Below are 20,323 nucleotides of genomic sequence, written 5' to 3'. Positions count from 1 at the left end.
TGAACTTGAAAAAGCATTTGTCTTAAAGTCTGTATTTTTCTGGTTAAGTATTTGATTTAAGCACCTTTTTAAAAAGCCGATTAGAGCACTTCTATGCATTTTTAATAGTGAAACATCATATACTTGATGCATAAATACATAGACGTATTCGACATGTAGTTAGGAGCAGACCTTATAGATTCATAAGACATGGTTTTGAAATGTGAGGAGATGAGATTTGAAGAGGCCAGGGGCAAAATAATATGGTTTGGTTTTGTCCCCACCCAAATCTCAACTTGAATTGTGTCTCCCAGAATTCCTATATGTTGGGGCAGGGACCCAATGAGAGGTAATTGAATCATGGGGGCTGGTCTTTCCCATGCTATTCTTGTGATAGTGAATAAGTCTTCCAAGATCCGATGGGTTTATCAGGGTTTTCTGCTTGTGCTTCTTCCTCATTTTTCTCTTGCCTCCACCACATCAGAAGTGCTTTTCACCCCCATCATGATTCTGAGACCTCCTCAGCCATGTGAAACTGTAAGGCCAATTAAACCTCATTTTGTTCCCAGTTCCAGGTATGTCTTTATCAGCAGCATGAAAATGAAGTAATACACACATAATATGGAGCTTTCCTTTGGATTTGATCAAGTCAGATAGAGTTGGTCAAACCCAATGGGAAAAAGACCAAAACAACAACAAAAACAGAAACAAGCAAACAAAAAAAAAATAGTTAAGCAACGCAAACAATTGCACAATTTATGTGATTACTGAGCACTCCAGTGGTAAGGAGAAATGAAGACCAGCTGGTTCTTAATCTTAACTTTAGTGAAAACAAAATCCCAATTTAGGTATTTACCTAGGGATGGGTCTGAAGCTGTTCTCTGTCATCCTAGAAATAGGAAAAAGCTCAAACTCTCCTTCCCTTTTGGAAGCAGACTCAAACTCCAGGAAGGAGTTACCTGCCTTCCATCATGAAAGCGGGAAGACTTGCCTTTGTTGTTGGAAGCAAGTAAAACATCAAAAACAAGGAGTTGTACAGTGAAATAAACTTTAGATCTTGACTAAAGCTTGGGAGGTCAGGGATTCTCTGGAGGGGGAGCTTCCAGGCCTCAGAAAATTGTCCTATTGGTTTGAACCATAAAGATAGCTCAAGCTGGTACCTATAGGAGATTTGTCAAAGATCAGGGGTACCTCCACTCAGAATCCCTTCATGGCCACCAAAATGTGAACCCCAAATACCTGCGACAGGTCTCAGTCAATTTAGGTTTATTTTGCCAAGGTTAAGGACCTGCCCACAACAGCCTCAGGAAGTCCTGAGACATCTGCCCAAGGTGGTCAGGGGTACAATTTGTTTTTATCATTTTATGGAGACATAAGACAGGTCTTACAGTCAGTATGTGTAAGACTTATATTGGTTCAGTCTTGTAGGGTGGGACAACTCAAAGTAGGTATTTCCAGGTTAGAAGTAGGTAAGAGACAAAAGGTTGCATTACTGTGAGTCCTTGATCAGCCTTCTACTGAATACATAATTTAGTCTGGCTCAGTGAATCTGCATTTTTACATAAGGAATAGGGGAGAGGAAGCAATGAGATATGGATTTGTCTCACGTGAGCCTCAGAGGGATGACTTTGAATAGTATAGGAAGCAGGTTTGCCTTAAGCTGTTCCCAGCTTGACTTTTCCCTTTAACTTAGTGATTTGGGGGGTCCCAAGATTTATTTTCCTTTCTCACAATATTGATTTTTCCTATATATGAGCATGAAATGCTTTTCCTTTTTTTGTATTATCTGTGATATTTTTATCAGTGTTTTGTAATTCTCATTGTAGCAATCTTTTACCTCCCTGCTTAGATGTATTCCCAGGTATTTTATCCCTTTTGTGGTTATTTTGAATGGTATTGCATTCTTCATTTGGCTGTCAGCTTAGATGTTGTTGGTGTAGAGAAGTTCTACTGATTTTCATACATTAGTTTTGTATCTTGAAGATTTGACGAAGTTGTTTATCAGATAAAGGATCTTTTGGGCAGAGCCTATAGGGTTTTCTAGGTATAGAATATTATAATCTACAATCAGTGATAGTTTGACTTCCTGTCTTCCTATTTGGATACCCTGTATTTATTTTTTTGTTTGTTTGGTTGTTTTACCTGATTTTTCTAGCTAGGACTGCCAGTACTATTTTGAATAGGAGTCTTGAGAATGGGCATACCTGTCTTGTTATGGTTTTCAAGGGAAATGCTTCTAGCTTTTGCCCATTAAGTATGATGTTTTGCTTTGGGTTTGACATATATGGCTGTTACTATTTTGAGATATGTTCCTTCAATATCTAGTTTATTAAGATTTTTTAACATAAATGGATGTTAAATTTTATCAAAAGGCTTTTCTGCATCTATTGAGATGATCATGTTGTTGTTGTTTTTAGTTCTGTTTATGTGAACATTTAATGATTTGCATATGTTGAACCAACCTTACATCCCAAGGATAAAGCCTACTTGATCATGATGGATTCGCTTTGTAATGTGTTGCTTGATACGGTTTGCTGATGTTTTCATGAGGATTTTTGCATCCATGTTTATTAAGGATATTGGCCTGAAGTTTTCTTTTTTGTTTTGACTCTGCCATTTTGTGGTTATCAAGATGTTGCTGGCCTCATAGAATGAGTCAGGGAAGAGTACCTCCTCCTCAGTTTTTGGGACTGGTTTCGATAGGAATGGCACCAGCTCTTCCTTATACATTTGATAAAATTCAGTGTGAATCTGTCTGGTCTTGGTACTTTCTGATTTTTAGGCTTTTTATTACTGATTTGATTTTAGAACTCATTATTGGTTTGTTCAGGGATTGAGTTTATTCCTGATTCAATCTTGGTCGGTTGTATGTTTACAGGAATTTATCCACTTATTCTAGGTTTTCTAGTTTGTGTGCATAGAGGTACTCAGGTTTTGTTTTTTTACTTTTGGGTCAGTGGTAATGTCCCTGTAGTCATTTCTGATTTTGTTTATTTGGATATTCTCTCTTTTTTCTTTACTAATCTAGGTAGTTGTCTATCTTTTTTATTATTATTATACTTTTAAGTTCTAGGATACATGTGCACAACGTGCAGGTTTGTTACATATGTATACATGTGACATGTTGGTATGCTGCACCCATTAACTCGTCATTTACATTACGTATATCTCCTAATGCTATCCCTCCCCCCTCCCCCCTCCCTCCTCCCCACAATAGGCCCCAGTGTGTGATGTTCCCCTTCATGTGTCCAAGTGATCTCATTGTTCAATTCCCACCTATGAGTGAGAACATGCGGTGTTTGGTTTTCTGTTCTTGCGATAGTTTGCTGAGAATGATGGTTTCCAGCTGCATCCATGTCCCTACAAAGGACATGAACTCATCCTTTTTTATGGCTGCATAGTATTCCATTCTGTATATTTATTCTTTCAAAGAACCAACTCCTGCCTTCATTGATATTTTGAATGGTGTTTTTTGTTTTTGTTTTTTTTCATCTGAATTTCCTTCAGTTCAGCTGTGATTATGATATTATCTTCTGCTGATTTGGAGGCTTATTTGCTCATTTTATTTTTCCTCTGTAATGTTAGTTTGTTAATTTGAGATCTTGCTAATGTTTTGATGTCATCATTTAGTGCTATAAACTTCCCTTTTAACACTGCTTTAGCTGTGTCCCAGGGATTCTGGTATGTTATCCCTTTTTCTTATTAATTTCAAAGAATGTCTTGATTTCTGCCTTAATTTCCTTGTTGACCCCAAAGTCATCCAGGCACAGGTTGTTGAATTTCATGTAACTGTATGGTTTTGAGCAATTTTCTTAGCATTGATGTCTGTTTGGGGTGGGGAAGGGGGGCTGTGGTCTGAACATGTGGTTGGTATGATTTTTTTTCTTTCTTTCTTTCTGGAATTTGCTGAGGATTGTTTTTTGGCTGATTGTGTGGTCAGTTTTAAAGTATGTGCCATGTGCAGCTGTGAATTTATATTCTCTTGTTTTTCAGAGGAGAGTTCTGTAGATGTCTATTAGGTCAATTTGGTCAGGTGTTGAATTCAGGTCCTGAATACCTTTGTTAGTTTTCTGCCTCAGTGATTTTTCTTATACTGTGAGTGGGGGGTTAAAGTCTCCTGCTATTATTGTGTGGTCATCTAAGTATCTTTATAGGTTTTTAAGAACTTGTCTTATGAATCTGGGTGCTCCTGTGTTGGGTGCATATATATTTAGAATAGTTAGGTCTTCTTGTTGAATTGAACCCTTTACCACTGTATCATTTCCTGATTTCTCCTTTTTGACTTTTGTTGCTTTAAAATCTGTTCTGTCTGTAATTAGTATAGCAATCCCTGCTTTTTTTCTATTTTCCATTTGTATGAAAGATTTTTCTTCATCCCTTTTCTTTGAGTCTGGGTGTCATTATATGTGAAATCGGTCTCTTGAGGACAGCATACCATTGGATCTTGTTTCTTTATCCAACTTTCCAATTTGTACCTTGTAATTGAGGCATTTAAACCTTTATGTTCAAGGTTAGTATTGATATGTGCAGATTTCATTCTGTCATCATGTTATAAGCTACTCATTATGCAGATTTGTTTGTGTGGTTGCTTTATTGTATCAGTCATCTGTGTGCTTAGGTGTGTATTTGTGGTGGCTGGTAATAGTTTGTTGTTGTTGTAGTTGTTGTTGTTGTTGTTGTTGTTTTTCTACTTTTAGCCCTATCTTCAGGACCTCTTATAAGGCAGGTGTGGTGGTAATAAATTCCTTTAGCATTAGCTTTTCTGAAAAGAATCTCATTTTTCCTTTGCTTATGAAGCTTAGTTTGACTGGCTATGAAATTCTTACTTTGAATTTCTTTACTTTAAGTATGCTGAATACAAGCCCCTAATGTCTTTTGGCTTTTAGGGTTTCTGCTGAAAGGTCTATTATCAGCCTAATGGAATTCCCTTTGTAGGTGACCTGCTCCATTTTCTCTAGCTTCCTTTAACATTTTTTCTTTCATTTCAACCTTGGAAAATCTGATGACTTTGTGTCTTGGGTATGGTCATCATGTATATTATCTTGCACGGATTCTCTGCATTTCCTGAATTTAGATGTTAGTCTTCTTAGTGAGGTTGGGAAATGTTCACGAACAATATCCTGAAATAGGTTTTCTAAGTTGTTTGCTTTCTCTCCCTCTCTTTCAGCGGTGCCAGTCAGATGTAGTCTTGGTCGCTTTACGTTATCCTATATTTCTTGGAGGTTTTATTCATTCTTCTTTAATCTTTTTTAAATTTTTTTTCTGACTGAGTTATTTCAGAGAACCAGTCTTTGAGCTCTGAGAATATTTCCGCATTTTTGCCCTAAAATGCCACAATTCACTCAGTAACATAAAAATCATTCTTACTTGAAAAGGGATCTTTAATGATTTTTTTTTTTTTTTAAGTCAGATTCACGCTCTGTTGCCCAGGCTGGAGTGCAATGGGGCAGTCATGGCTCACTGCAGCCTCAAACTCCTGAGCTCAAGCGATAATCCTACCTCAGCCTCCCAAATAGATAGGATTACTGGTGCATGCCACCATGCCCAACTAATATTTTTAATTTTTTTTTCAAAGACAGGGTCTCGCTATGTTGCCCACACTGGTCTCTGACTCCTGGCCTCAACAGATCCTCTTGCCTCAGCCTCCCAAAACTCTGGTTGATTTAAAAAGTATATATATCCAAAATGAGTCAAAAGAGAATGACACTATTGGTCAAATTGGGAATTATGGCCTTTGGAATGAATGGGGATGAAACCAGAATATTTGGATTGCTAAACAGCTATTTAGCAGTAGTTGTCTTTTGACTTCTGTTTCGTCTTTTTCTTCTCCCAAAACTCCTTCTTCCCATCTTCTTTCTCACTGATACTTATACTATCTTTGTTATTATGTTGTTTTGACTTTTTATCTTGGTAAAAGACATATTTTTAAATCTTTATAAAAAGATAATTGAGAATTTGACCTATATCTGATATATGTATTTTATTTTAAACATGTAGTACTTTACAGAATTCATTATTGCTGATTAATGAAACTGCCTTATGACATTTTCAGATTTCTTTCCAATACCCCTTGGTTGTATATTAAATGGCATCCTACAAAATATCTGATTACTTATTCTACTTAAAACCCCTCCTCCAACCCCTGCCTAGCTAGCTAGCTCTTTGTACATCATGTCCATTTTATCTGTTACTCTTTTCATGAATTTCTTTGCATAATTTATTTTTTTTTTTTTTTCAACAGAATCATAGACCCTTCCACTATACTTTGCATTCTTTTGAATGAGAATTGAGTTAATTAAAGCACTTAATACCTGACACATTATAAGCATCATATAATTTTTAGTTATTGTTGCCATTTAATTATGTTTAAAAATTCTACACTCAAAAGTGTAAAATTAAAAATTTATATTCAGTATTATATATAATGTAATGTAATTTTCATGTTTTTAAGAAACTGTACACATATATTTTTCTTTAAAATTAAACTCCAATGTAACATTCTTTATATACAAGGATTATAGTTTTAAATGTTACTAAAATTATTTATTTATTTGTCATATATTATAATGCCAGGAAAACATTGAGCAGGTATCTTGTTTTACCTTTGGCCCCTCCAAAATGTATTTAGTCTTTTCTCTGTTTTACTGGAAAATGCTATAAATTATCTATCATAAAAATATCACATGGATCGCTGACTTAGCCAAATAATTTTCTTCCTATATCTACCTAATTGCCTATCTTTGTAATTTTGATATTCTTATTAAAACAGTTATGTGATAGTTTCTATAAATTGGACATACTCTAACAAAACATTATGTTGGGAAGAACTCTGTCTTTTAAATGTTCTTTTTGGAAATTAGTTATTGGCACTCAAAACAATAATACTTATCAACCATAATACTTTTTTAACTGTTTCTTTTTGAGACAAAGGCTTGCTCTGTTTCTCAGGCTGGAGTGCAGTGGTGTGATCATGGCTTACTTCAGCCTTGACCTTCTGGGCTCAAACAATCTTCCTACCTCAGCCTCTTGAGTAGCTGGGACAACAGATATGCATCCCTACACCGAGCTAATTGCTTTTTAAATTTTTTATAGAGTCAGAGTCTCTCTATATTGCCCAGGCTGGTCTTGAACTCCTGGGCTCAAAGTAATCTTCCAGCCTCAGCCTTCCAAATTGCTGGGATTACAGGCATGAGCCCCCATGACTAGCCGCTTTTTAATTGTTTAAGGATTTAAAAAAAAAAAAAGTACGTTCCCTTGGGGGTAAAAATTAAATAGAAAATATTTCCCCAAATTCTGTATTTCAGAAATTGCAACTTAATTTTGAAGTCACATTTAGGCAGTTACAATACTTACAAAACAAAAACGTTTGCCTATCTATGCGAATCTACATGGTTTAACTGGTTATTTTCACTATTTTTTTCTCCTTCCTCCCTCTTCACTATTTTTAACTTAAGTTCAAGTATCTTGAAGAACTTGTTTTTAATCTTTAATATATCCAATATAACATTGTCCTTTTTGAGATTTGGGACTCAGAATTGCCCCATTTAAATTTTTTTTTGAAAATTCCCCCATCTATAAGAGCATTAATGATGCGATAATAATATTCCTTGTCTCTTGGCAACAGTAACCCTGGTATTGCAGCAAGTGAGGTATAGAGAATGTGGGGAGATCAGGTGAAGAAGAACTCTGGAAAAGGACGTTAGTCTTCAAAGTAGGACTGTTCGTTAAATTTGGCAAAGTCTACTATCAGAAGACACGGTGAGAAATCTTGTAGAAAGGGAGTTTTTCTTTTAGTTTTAACTCTGAGCACACATCAAAATTGATGTTCATATTTTGTCCAGAAACTTACTTGATTCAACTAAAATATCTTTGAAAATTATCTCTTTCATTAATAACTGTGCCTAAAATCATGGCTGTGGTAAAATTGAACTCAGTTAATATGTTTAAAAGGGCATCAATAATTGTTTTAATATTTTATTTTCTGAACTAGCTCAAGAGTAAGAGATAAAAGACATAATATAACTGATATATTGATATAGTATTAAGAATTACTATGTTTTTTTGGAACTCCAGAGTAAGAGAGTTTACTACATCCTACATTGATTGACACATTGACATCTCAATAAATAGCCTGATGGTGGATTATTTTCAAAATTTAATTTGTTTCTGAAGTGAAGTATTTAAAGTAAAAGACTACACCTAATTCTTTTTTAGATATCAAATGTTTTTAATTACTACAGTAATTAGTTCCAGTTATTATCAGGTAACCAAGCATGTTTACATATCTGTGTATTTTTTTATATAGTCCTGAACTTCCTTTTCAGATTATTTTTTTTCCTTTAAAGCACTCATGACTTATCTCATTTGTATAGTTTTTGTTTGTTTGTTTGTTTGTTTGTTTGTTTAGATGGAGTCTTGCTCTGTCGCCAGGCTGGAGTGCAGTGGCATGATCTTGGCTCATTGCAATCTCTGCCTCCCAGGTTCAAGCGATTCTCCTGCCTCGGCCTCCAGAGTAACTGGGACTATAGGCATGCACCACCATGCCCGGCTAATATTTTTGTATTTTAGTAGAGACGGGTTTTCACCATGTTGGTCAGGATGGCCTTTATCTCCTGACCTCATTACAGGCATGAGCCACTGCACCTGACCTCACTTGTATAGCTTTTAAGCACTTTAAGAGTGAAGTTACCTTATTTTCCTCTAGTAGAACAATTTAATGCAAGTAAAGTTTAGAAAAATAATCAAATTAATCATAAACTTAGTGGATTTTATTAAGCCAATTGTATTGTAAAATATCAAAGACTGCATTTTGAAATTGTTTCTTTAAAGAATGTCATTATCATTCACCCTTTTTCTCCTATGAAAATTAACTGCAGATGCAAGAGGAAACATGAGGACTTAAATTTTATCTGTAGCCAAACCAAGAGCAGAAGGTGTTGAAATGAGGGAGGGGACTTCCCCATGATAAGGAGAATTAACAAAAAAACTGAGTAGAAAAAAATGCCACTTCTTTCAGCAAAACTGCCTTCTGAGCATGAACTTAAATTTGTATTTGTGTTGGAAATACTTGAAGAAATGTGAGGAGAAGGAGGAGTTATTTGTGTGTTGGGGAATGGGAGAAAAAGTGGAGGTTACAGAGTGGGAAGTTGGAAATTCATTATTTATAAGAAAAAATGGAAAATAGTTTTTGGTGTAGGTAAGGAGAAAGGTCGTATTATCCCACAGGAGAAAGTTCAGCAATGAAGGAGAATGGAAGGTAATAAGAGATCACCCCACCTGGGGTAGGTACAATCCATATGATTTCCTTCTTTCTTTATTTCTCTCCCTTTAAAAAATGCATTTCATGGCTGGACACGGTGGCTCATGCCTGTAATCCCAGCACTTTGGGGGGCCGAGGTGGGTGGATCACGAGGTCAGGAGTTCAAGACCATCCTGGTCAACATGGTGAAACCCCGTCTCTACTAAAAATACAAAAATTAGCTAGGCATGGCAGTGCATGCCTGTAATCTCAGCTACTCAGGAGACTGAGGCAGGAGAATCGCTTGAACCTGGTAGGCAGACATTGCAGTGAGCTGAGATCGCGCCACTGCACTCCAGCCTGGTGACAGAGCTAGACTCCATCTCAAAAAAAAAAAAAAATGCATTTCATTTTATCTTTCTTTAATGGCCCCTTCTTTTGCTTGCTTACTAGCAGGCTCCCTCCTGAGCCTCATGCTAGCACCACACCCCTGTAGTTTCTCCTTGATGGGATGGGTTTGAGGAGAGCAGCAGTTGGTGAGGTAAGTTTTAATGTCTGAGAGGGTGTGGTGAGTAGACAGAGAGAGAGCTGTGAACAGAATTTTTTTTTTTTTTTTTTTAAAAAGCTTTTTCTAGAAACATTGCGGTGAGTTGCTACTTTCCTCCTTCCTCAGACAGTGTTTAAGAGGGATATGAAAGTTGTATATGGTGTTGGCTATAATTCTGGAGTCCCCTTCAGTGTTGACAGGGTTATCCACAGAGGGGTTAGTGATTTGGAATGATGTGGAAAAAGCTTATGAGGTTACTGGGTTTACTGTGAGTGTCATGGTGAGTTGCACAGCATCCAGTGCAGAGAGAATGGCATTTTGGTCTCACTAGGTGGCTTTAGCTCCCAGCTTGCTTGAAAGCCCATTGTACTCTAGAGTATTATCAGCCAGTCCCTTCAAAAGGGGCTGGAGATTTCTCTGGCCAGCTTGCTTCTCTGAAATTGGTGGCAGTTTGGAGAGGCAGCAACTCTGCGTCATGTACATCAGCAGCAAGAGAAGCTCACTTGGTGGCTGTTGAATTCACATAGCTATAAATCTCTACCAGCTACAGCCACTGGAAGGGGTAGAGGAACAGTAGCAAGGGGAGGTAGTGCTACAGTTGTAGTTTTCCCAATGCAGCAAAATATGTAACAGTATTTTGTTGTTTGAGATAGTATCCAGAGTTTTTTTGTTTTATATTTAAGAGAATTAAGGAGCGTGGACACAAGGGTGAGTTTCAAGTGAAAGTTTAATAAAAAAGAAAAGAAAGCTTTCTGCAGCAGAGAGTGGGGCCCAAATGGGTTCCCCACTGTGAGGCTGGGGTTCGGGGTTTTTATGGACTGGTAAGGGAAGAAATGTGCATAGTTTGTAGGCTGTTTCGGAGCAAGTGTGATTTAGCTTGGTCTGGGACCAATCAGCAGCTGAAGTGATGATTTATAGGGGCTACCTAGCTTGGTCCAGGACCTAGTAGAAGCTGAAGTGAAAGCTTGGCCAAAGACCTTGGCCCTGGGATGAATTAGAAGCTGAAGCAATGATTTATAGAGGCCAAGATTATGGTTTAAAGCATGTTTAGAAAAGGGAAAAAAAAGTGCCCACCAGAACCTACTGGAACACCCCATGTATATGCCCACAAAAGGAGAAGAGATTATTTCCTGGAAGCCTGCTGCTGCTTATACAAAGGACAAAGACATTTCTATGCAGAGTCTTGTTCTCTTATTACAGTGGCTGCAGGCATGTCTTAGGCACAAAGAACAAAGGTGTTTCTATGTTGGACCTTGTTTCTTTATCTGAGTGGGCCAGAGGTTTGTACAAGTTTTCTTATCTGTGCCTGGAGCCTGATATTTCAGGCTGTTTCTCTGATTTCAGGAGTTTTACCAAGAACCCACCCTAACTGCCTACCGTTTCTCTCTTATTCTTCCCATCAGGAGTGGAGACCCTAACTGCTGTTAGGGAGATTAGGCGCTGATTTTTTTAGCTACTTTTTGCTGGAGAGGGGTGTTGTGTGGGGAACAGCAACTAGGGTTTCTTTTGTGGCTGGCTTAAGGGTCCTTGGAAGAAAGGCATGTTTATGCATGGTTCCTTTTGCATTGCCATTTGTAGCTTGATAGCCTTTAGATGAGAAGAAACAATGTGGTTTATTAGAGTACATGTATTACAATGAAACAAGGGTGGAGGTAAAGACGGCTTAAAAATTCCAAGGCTAAGTGATGGCTAGTTATGACTGTTAAGATTTGGATTCAAGGGGCTGGGCTTCGGTTAGCTTTCTTGGTTTTACTTTTTAAACAAAGAAACTTGTGACTTATAGGCACTTTATTTACTTTTATTACCTGGCAGGACTTGTGGGATAATTCTCCAGAACTAGAATATTGTTTTTGATTTCTACATTACCCATTCCCTTTTGTTTCTTTTGAGCAGTAGCTGGAGATTGCTGGTCGATTTACAGGAATAGGGTTAGTTTAATATGTAGGTGGGCAAAAACTTGAAAACAACTACTGAGACTAGAAATTAATGACAGCTGTATAAGTTTTGAAACAATTTTTTTCTCCAGTCCTCATTTTTGTTAAAAACAAATTATGATAAGACTGTGTTGTTTGTAAAATCGACTTCAGTCTCATACTTGGACTGATTATTTCATAAACTGCAGCAAGAATAATTACCTTTACATAGACCTTTTAGATGGGCTTTGATGGAACTTTGTTTTACAAGGAATCTTAGATAGGACTTTTTAAAGCTGAGCACAGCCATGAGTTTGCACCCTTAAATGCCTATGAGTTGGGTAAACTCCTTTTTTCCTGAGATTTCAAGAGCATGGTGTTCTGGGCCTGTTAGAAAGTGACTTTTTTTTTTTTTTTTTTTTTTTTTTGAGACGGAGTCTCGCTCTGGCGCCCAGGCTGGAGTGCAGTGGCCGGATCTCAGCTCACTGCAAGCTCCGCCTCCCGGGTTCCCGCCATTCTCCTGCCTCAGCCTCCCGAGTAGCTGGGACTACAGGCGCCCGCCACCTCGCCCGGCTAGTTTTTTGTATTTTTTAGTAGAGACGGGGTTTCACCGTGTTAGCCAGGATGGTCTCGATCTCCTGACCTCGTGATCCGCCCGTCTCGGCCTCCCAAAGTGCTGGGATTACAGGCTTGAGCCACCGCGCCCGGCCGAAAGTGACTTTTTTACTCACCACAGATTAGGAACCCTGTACAGGGACTGTGTAGACAAAATATGAGGCCAATTTTTCCAAGGGGCTTTTATTGGCTTTTCAAGTTAAGCTGGACTTCTTACAGGGAAACACATTCTTTTAGTTAAACCCTTGGCAAAACACCAGTTTTTAAATTGTTCTGTTGCAAAAGAAAATGCATTCTTATTGCACTGATGCAAACAATATATTGTTAGAAGTTAAGAATGCTTACAACTAGTGTCTGAATTTTAGAGGAACCAGGCAGAGAGAAACAAACATGTTTTACATTTTGTTTACAGAAGTATACCTTACTTAATTGTTAAAGGCTGTATCTAGTTTAAAATAAGTTTTATTGACTGAAAAACAAAACAAGGATTAGCAATATCTTGAGCAAAAGTTAAAAAGATTATTTTAGCTTTTTATTAGTTCAGTCCATTCAGTTAACTCTTGTTCTGCTTGATATTTATAAACATTTCAGCTTTTTATTAATCCTGTATGCTTTTCCATTATTAGAAACCTGCATTTGAGAGCACCTGTTAAAGTTTTACAGCTGAGTATAAACCTTTTATGAAGAGGATTAAAGCAGACAATTGTCTTAAATGACAAAATGATCAGGGTGTTTACAATTAGAAACACGATTGTCAAAGAAATTTGGTTATTTTTGTGGTTTACAACAGTTTAAGATAATTTCAATTATAATTGATAGCATATATTTAAACATTAGAACCTTAGACATCCCATATGGTTTTATAACATATGTTAATAATATTTACTGAAGGCTGGGTGTGGTGGCTCATGCCTGTAATCCCAGTACTTTGGGAAGCTGAGGTGGGTAGATCTTGAGGTCAGGAGTTTGAGAACAGCCTGGCCCATATGATGAAACCCCATCTCTACTAAAAATACAAAAATTAGCTCGGTGTGGTGGCGGGCACCTGTAATTCCAGCTACTCAGGAGGCTGGGGCAGGAGAATTGCTTGAATCCGGGAGGTGGAGGTTGCAGTGAACCGAGATTGCGCCACTGCACTCCAGCCTTGGCAACAGAGTGAGACTGTTTCTCAAAATAAATTAATTAATTAATAATAATAATATTTACTGAAATATAACCTGAAGAAGATTAAACATTACTTTGGCAATTCCATGTATTTAAACATGTTAAATAATTCTGTTTACCTGTTTTCTGGACATTCCAGATACCCTCTGTAGCATCCGAAAGCTAGATGTCAGGAAAGACAATTGATTTTGGGAAGCCTGTTAAATATGTTATTGATCTAAAACACTTGATGTTATGAATGGAGTTTTAGATTACCATAAGTTATTTGTTTTTCTAAAATGATGACTTAAAAATTTGAAAACTCAAAAACCTTTTATTAGCCTTTAGTATTACATGAAAATCCTGTTCAAGAGAAAGAACCAAATTTTACCCTTGCATTAGTTAACTATTAATGTTAACCCCAATTTTAATGAAACCTTATGGACAATTATATTTAATTTTAACCAGTTTGATCATGATGTGAGACTTTTACAAACATTTTATAACCCTTTACACATTTTGCTGAAAGAGTACCTTGTTGTGCTTTTATTTTAATGCTGAACTTAAAGAAAAATATATGTAATACTCTTTTGAATTTAGTTAATATGTGTGTACAGAGTTTTCATGGTAAGATTAATTCATGCAGTTTTTTCCCATAGTTTGCTTAAATCTTCTGCTTTGAGAAAATTCTTTATCCCTAGGCAAAATGTACATTTCCATGCCTTCTTACAATTTTTTTAGTAAAAACACATTTTACTTTTTTCACACACCTTGCATGTAAATCCATTTGCAGTAGTTGATATGGTTTGGCTTTGTCCCCACCCAAATTTCAACTTTAATTGTATCTCCAAGAATTCCCACATGTTGTGAGAGTGACCCAGGGAGAGAGAACTGAATCCTGGGGGTTGGTCTTTCCTGTGCTATTCTCATGATAGTGAATGAGTCTCACGAGATCTGATGGGTTTATCAGGGCTTTCCACTTTTGCTTCTCCCTCATTTTCTCTTGCTGCCACCATATAAGAAGTGCCTTTCACCTCCCACCATGATCCTCAGGCCTCCCTAGCCAAGTGGAACTGTAAGTCCAATTAAACCTCTTTTTTTTTTCTCAGTCTCAGGTATGCCTTTATCAGAAGCATGAAAATAGACTAATACAGTAGACTTAATTACATGTTATAATGGTAACTCTTAGCAATTTTTAACTTTAATGTGAAACTTGGTAAGTTGTTTTAATTATATAGTAGGTGCAGATAAAGTTTGACTTTTTTCAGCATTATTAGGGGCATGGTTACTTTCGTATGTCCCCAGACATTACCCATTGTGAAACAGGCAAGTTGAACAGTTTTTAAACGCCAAAGAAGCAGTTTAAAACCTTAAAATATTTAGCAAAACTAGTATGTGACTTGCATAATTTAGACTACCTATTTATATTTTGAAGATATTTGCATTTTACCAGTAATCTTTAAGGCTGTTTTTAGTTTTTAAAGATTAAAGTCATATGAACTGAAAGGTACCAGAGCTTTTATTTTTCCCTTTAAAAAATATTTGATCCAAGTGCTTATCCTTTTTCTTTTTTTTTTTTTTTTTTTAATTATACTTTAAGTTCTAGGGTACATGTGCATAACGTGCAGGTTTGTTACATAGTATACTTGTGCCGTGTTGGTGTGCTGCACCCATCAACTCGTCAGCACCCATCAACTCATCATTTACATCAGGTATAACTCCCAGTGCAATCCCTCCCCACTCCCCACTCCCCACTCCCCGTGATAGGCCCCGGTGTGTGATGTTCCTTTTTCAAGTTAATTAAATAGAACTCTTTTTAAATAGACATTACACACGCAACACATGTATAACTACACAGCCAGGCAGAAGAAAATCCAGCAGCTTAGGGTGGAACCATTTAAGAATAGGGCTCAGAAAGTATGTAGTTTCTGCAACCTGATAAACAGGCATACCTGGAAGGTGAAAACAGATTTTGAGAGATATTTATTTGCCTCTAATTTCAGGGGTTTAATGAGGAAAACAGATATTTTTCCCAAGATGGGATTTGTGGTGACTTTTCTGTTTTCTCAAGGAGTCCTGGGTTACCAGAAGTTATCCTAGGGCCTTTTATGCATGCACCAAGAGTGGCAATACAGAGTGGAGAAAAATAAATCAGTTGACTGAGAAAAAGCTTTTTCCAGAAAAACAACATTTATGAAGAGGAAAAAACATAAAGGCCTTTAAAAATATACCTATAACTTAGATATCCACTTTTAATTAAGCTGAGAACTTTTTAAGAAAATTATTTTTATTAAAACTACAGAGAATATAAACAGTGATTTTTATTATTTCTTTTATCGGTTTATACCACTATCTGTTCACAGTAATGTTTAGGTTTTCTAGTTTTCTCTGGAAGAAAGTGACTGCATTCAGACAAAGTGGGGTTTTTAGGTTGACTGCAGATCACTCTAGCAGCAAAGCTTGATATTTGAGGAGGTGATTGTCTGTTAGCCAGAGACTTTCCCTAGAGGACAGCAGTCCTGCTATATTGTGTGGGGTATAAACAGTTAAGTTATTCCCCATGGTTAACCTGTTGGCTTCTGGCACCTGCAAAACCACCGCTGCAACTTCTTAGAGGCAGGCTGGCTATCCTTTAGCCATTAAGTTAAATTCCTTGCTTAGATAGCCCACTGATTGTTGAGCTGCATCTTGAGCCTTAGTTAAAATTTCCAGGGTTATCACCTTCCTTTCTGATACATAGAGATTAAATGCCTTCCCTATGGGAAGACTGAAGAAGGATGCTGCTTTCAAGCAAGGCTTGCTTTAACTGGTTGAAAGCTTTTAAGTTTTATATTCTTAAGTTAGGGAGTGAGTTTTATCTGCTCGAGTTTCTTTCGTGAGGTGGTATATGAGCTATTCCACTGTACCCAGGTACCCACAGTCTGCAAAATTCATTAATGCCTAAGAATCCTCTTTAACTGTTAAAGGAAATGGGCTTAATCCTTTTCTCACCTGGTGCTCTCATCCCTTTTGATAAGGCTGACCCACGTACTTTACTGAAGTCTGACAGAGCTGAGCTTTAGATTTTGAGGCCCTATATTCCCTTTTAGCTAAGAAATTATGAAGAGCTTTTAGTGCAAAGCCCTTCACGATTGTGCAATAGGAGGAAGGGAGGCCTAGATTAGGGAGGAGAACAGAAAGACCAGCTTCGGTGTTTAGAAGGAAGTTTACCTTCCTCCCTTTTACCTCCAGAATTACCCAGGGTCCCTAGGTCATAATGGCAGTCTGAGTTGATGGAGCCGGGGAGTTGAGCCTCAGGACCCATTAGTCCTACTGGATCATTTGTGAGACAGGCCCTGGACCTGGTGACTTGCACCTCTGGGGACACTCTGCCTTCTAGTGGTCCCTACCACAAGCTGGACAGAGTTGAGGTAGCTTTTTTATTGCCTGGGCACTCCCTTTTGAAGTGTTCTGGTTTGCCATACTGATAGCAATTAGCAGGTGCACCAGGGATCTCTGGATTTTTTGTTGTTGTTGTTTGTTTTTTGAGACAGAATCTTGCTCTGTTGCCCAGGCTGAAATGCAGTGGCACACTGAAACCTCCACGTCCTGAGTTCAAGCAGTTCTCCTGTCTCAGCCTCCCAAGTAGCTGGGATTACAAGTCCCCACCACCACACCCAGCTAATTTTTGTATTTTTTTTTTTTTCACCATGTTGGTCAGACTGGTCTCGAACTCCTGACCTCAAGTGATCTTCCCGCCTCGGCCTCCCAAAATGCTGGGATTACAGGCATGAGCCACTGCACCCAGCCAGGACTCTGGATTTTATAGACCTGTGAAGTGGCCACTACTGCTTCTGTTCTTTTCTTGTGTTTCCCCTCTTTTTCCTGGGCCTCCTCCTGGTTTCTGTTGTAAAAGACCGAGGAGGCTGCCTTCAGGAGGTTTTTATAAGGTACTCTTTGGTCCCATAGCCTGCTTTTGTAGTTTCCTTTTGATATCAGGGGCTTCCTGGGTAATAAATTTGTCTTTTAAGATTATCTGTCCCTCAATTGAATTACGAGATAGGGAGGTGTGTTTCACTAAAGTTTCTCTCAGCCTTTTTAAAAAGGCCATCTGGTTTTTTATTTAACAAAGACAGTTTACAGTAATTAAGATGTTTGGTTCTGGTTCTCTGCATTCTATTGGGAATGAGGATCCTGCTTTTTTTTTTTTCCTTCTTCACCGTCTTTTCCCTTTTGACTGGATTTCTCTGTTGACTGGCTATAGGAGACATGGTATTTGTCTCTGAATCTCTCTGCTGCCTGTAGGGCTGCCTGTTTTTTGGCAGCCATTAGGGTTTGGCTAGGAGTAACAAAACATTTCCCCATGCAAGATTAAACACTTGGGTTAGATTTTGGAAGGTCTTTATATACTTATTGGGGTCATTAGAAAACTTGCCTAGGACCCCCTTTGTTTGTTTAAGGTTCTGCAATGAGAAGAGAACTTGAACCCCAATAGTACCATGTCCATTGGTCATTTCCTGCAGAAACAGCAGCGAAATTGGGGGTTTCTTGGGTGTTACAGCCAGAGGAGCTGATGATATGACTGCTGGGGGCCCTGGATAAGGGGGAAAGGTAGGGCATTTAAAAGTTGCATTTGAGAGTTACCCAGGGGTTTGTTTTTCTGACTTTGGGGAGTTATTTTTTGTAGGCTTGGCTGATATGACTGCCAAGAGGGCAGGATTAATTTTACAGTGCTTACAAAGATCTGGGTTATCTTGCAAGGCAAAGAAAGCTTGTATGTAGGGAACCTCAGACCATTTGCCCTACGGTCTGCAGAAAAGATTTAGTCATTGGATAGTGTTGAAATTAACACTTCCCTGAGGAGGCCAGGCCTTCTCTCCCTCCTGCAGTTGGTAAGATGGCCACGTGCTTGTACAATAGAATATATGCCGTTTTTGTTTCTTTAAAGTCCTAGGGTCAAAGGAGTTTCCTAGAGTCCTAGGGTCAAAGGAGTTTTAGAATGCACTCAAGAGGAGTACAGACTTCAGATGGTTTGTTACCCAACTAGAAAAGAGGAGGGGGGAAGGTGTCTCCTTTCTCTTTTCTAAGTGACCCAGAGTGACCCTAGCCCTCCATCTTGCTGGTTTCCTAGACCCACTTGGCCCATGAGGCTCCCAAGGTACCCTAGTGGCCTGAGAGAGATTATGTAGTAGTTGGATTTGGGCAAGACTCTTTAACGGAGGGATTGTTTTAATACTAGCTCTGGTTTCCCTTCCTATGGCCCCGGTGAAACATTAGAATTCCAGAGAATGGCACCAATTGACTTCCAAACATAAAATCCCATTTTTGTTTAAATGCCAGTGTAGTTATATGCAGAGCATGTGCCTTAAAAGAACACAAAGACTGAATGGCTGTTTTGCCTTTGATGGGGGCAGCATCAAGGCTGGAATCTGTCTTACCAGGATGGCTTCCTCCTGGCTATTGAAAGTGGAGTTTTTCTGACTACAAATAGGGTACAGGGCCTGATGACTGATAGAGGGATGTAAGAGAGAAAAAAATTGGGGAACTAGAAATTTGGGGCAAAGAGCTGACAAGGCTCCCTAAGGAAAAAAATTCCATCCCACTAGATGGTGCTGTAAGGTCTGAATTGTTAGATAAAAACTTTGACAAAAGTTAGAGAGTTTTAGGGCTTGATAGGCTGTCTTAAAGTATGTCTCCCAGCAGAAGAAAATTAACTTGTGTATTAGTCCGTTTTCATGCTGCTGATAAAGACATACCTGAGACTGGACAGTTTACAAAAGAAAGAGATTTAATTGGACTTACAGTTCCACATGTCTGGGTATGCCTCACAATCATGTTGGAAGGCAAAGAGGAGCAAGTCACGTCTTACATGGATGGCAGCAGGCAAAGAGAGAGAACTTGTGCAGGGAAACACTCTTTTTAAAACCATCAGATCTCATGAGACTCACTATCATGAGGACAGCACAGGAAAGACTTCCCCCATGAATCAATTACCTCCCACCATGTCCCTCCCACAACCCATGGGAATTCAAGATGAAGTCTGGGTGGAGACATAGCCAAACCATATCAACTTGTTTCATAGAAAAGTATTTTAGTTCTGCTGGGCAGTGCTGGCTTCTCACATGGGAAAAGGAACAGCTTAAATGAAGTGGGGGGATAGTTGCTTGGGGAGAAATAGCTTCCTGTTTAACTCCATTGAGTGCTACTGTTGGGAGATAAATAGGTTTTCAGATTCAGGTCTTGGAATCCCCCGTTTTAAGGAAACCACAGAGACAATAATTTGTTGAATTACATTCCTAAGGCTCCAGCTGACTTTGCCCAATAAGACTATATCCCCAGGTTGCAAAAACATCTACAACATTGCATACAAAGCAGGGATAGGAAACATGATAGTTGCAAAAAGAAAGAAGGAAAATGTGATAGAAAAAGACTGGAAGTCCCTGTGCCAATTCCCTAATGGGCTGTTGGTGACAGGAGTTAGTCCAAGGGCTTCCAGGTAACACTGAAGTGTAGCCTCAGCCAGATGCCTTCAGTTGCCCCGAGGACCTCCTTCTGGCCTCACGTGACATTAGGTCCTTTGTGAAAGGAAACTGGATTGGAACAGAGTCAACATTTTCAACATGTGAGGGCAAAGGGAGATTGAAAAAGTTCTCTCCAGCAAGCCTTTCCCCTGAGTCTTAAGGCTGGCAGCCACACTATTCATTTTTAACTGGCTGAAAGGGACCCACTGTTTTTGTTTGCTCTTGAGAGAAAAAATACTTAGGATAAGAAGCCTTGGAAATGAAAGTAAAGAGTTAATGGTCTGCTCTTATCCTTTAGCTGAATCCCTTTCTTCCCAGCCAATGCAGTAAAATATGTTGTATTTTTGCCAATGCACCAAAATACGTAGCAGTACTTCATTGTCTGAGA

The 20,323-nt window shown here is 38.4% G+C and overlaps 1 protein-coding gene across 2 annotated transcripts in view; it reads left to right on the top strand.

Annotated features, from left to right (window-relative positions):
- TENT5D (terminal nucleotidyltransferase 5D) overlaps positions 1-20,323 on the top strand; it is an 88,805-nt gene that overhangs the window by 56,214 nt on the left and 12,268 nt on the right. Inside the window, exon 3 of one of the 2 annotated variants that reach the window (XM_003917930.3) lies at positions 7,604-7,737. The gene's annotated coding sequence lies outside the window, so the exon portion shown is untranslated. Of the gene's footprint in view, positions 1-7,179; positions 7,738-20,323 lie in introns of those variants that run through there. The other variant, XM_021933139.2, reaches the window with a different exon arrangement.

The sequence above is a fragment of the Papio anubis genome, chromosome X (assembly GCF_008728515.1).
Source record: "Papio anubis isolate 15944 chromosome X, Panubis1.0, whole genome shotgun sequence".
NCBI classification, from domain to species: domain Eukaryota; kingdom Metazoa; phylum Chordata; class Mammalia; order Primates; family Cercopithecidae; genus Papio; species Papio anubis.
The sequence above is the reverse complement of the archived record's forward strand: the minus strand, read 5'-3'. Positions and strand labels throughout refer to the sequence as shown.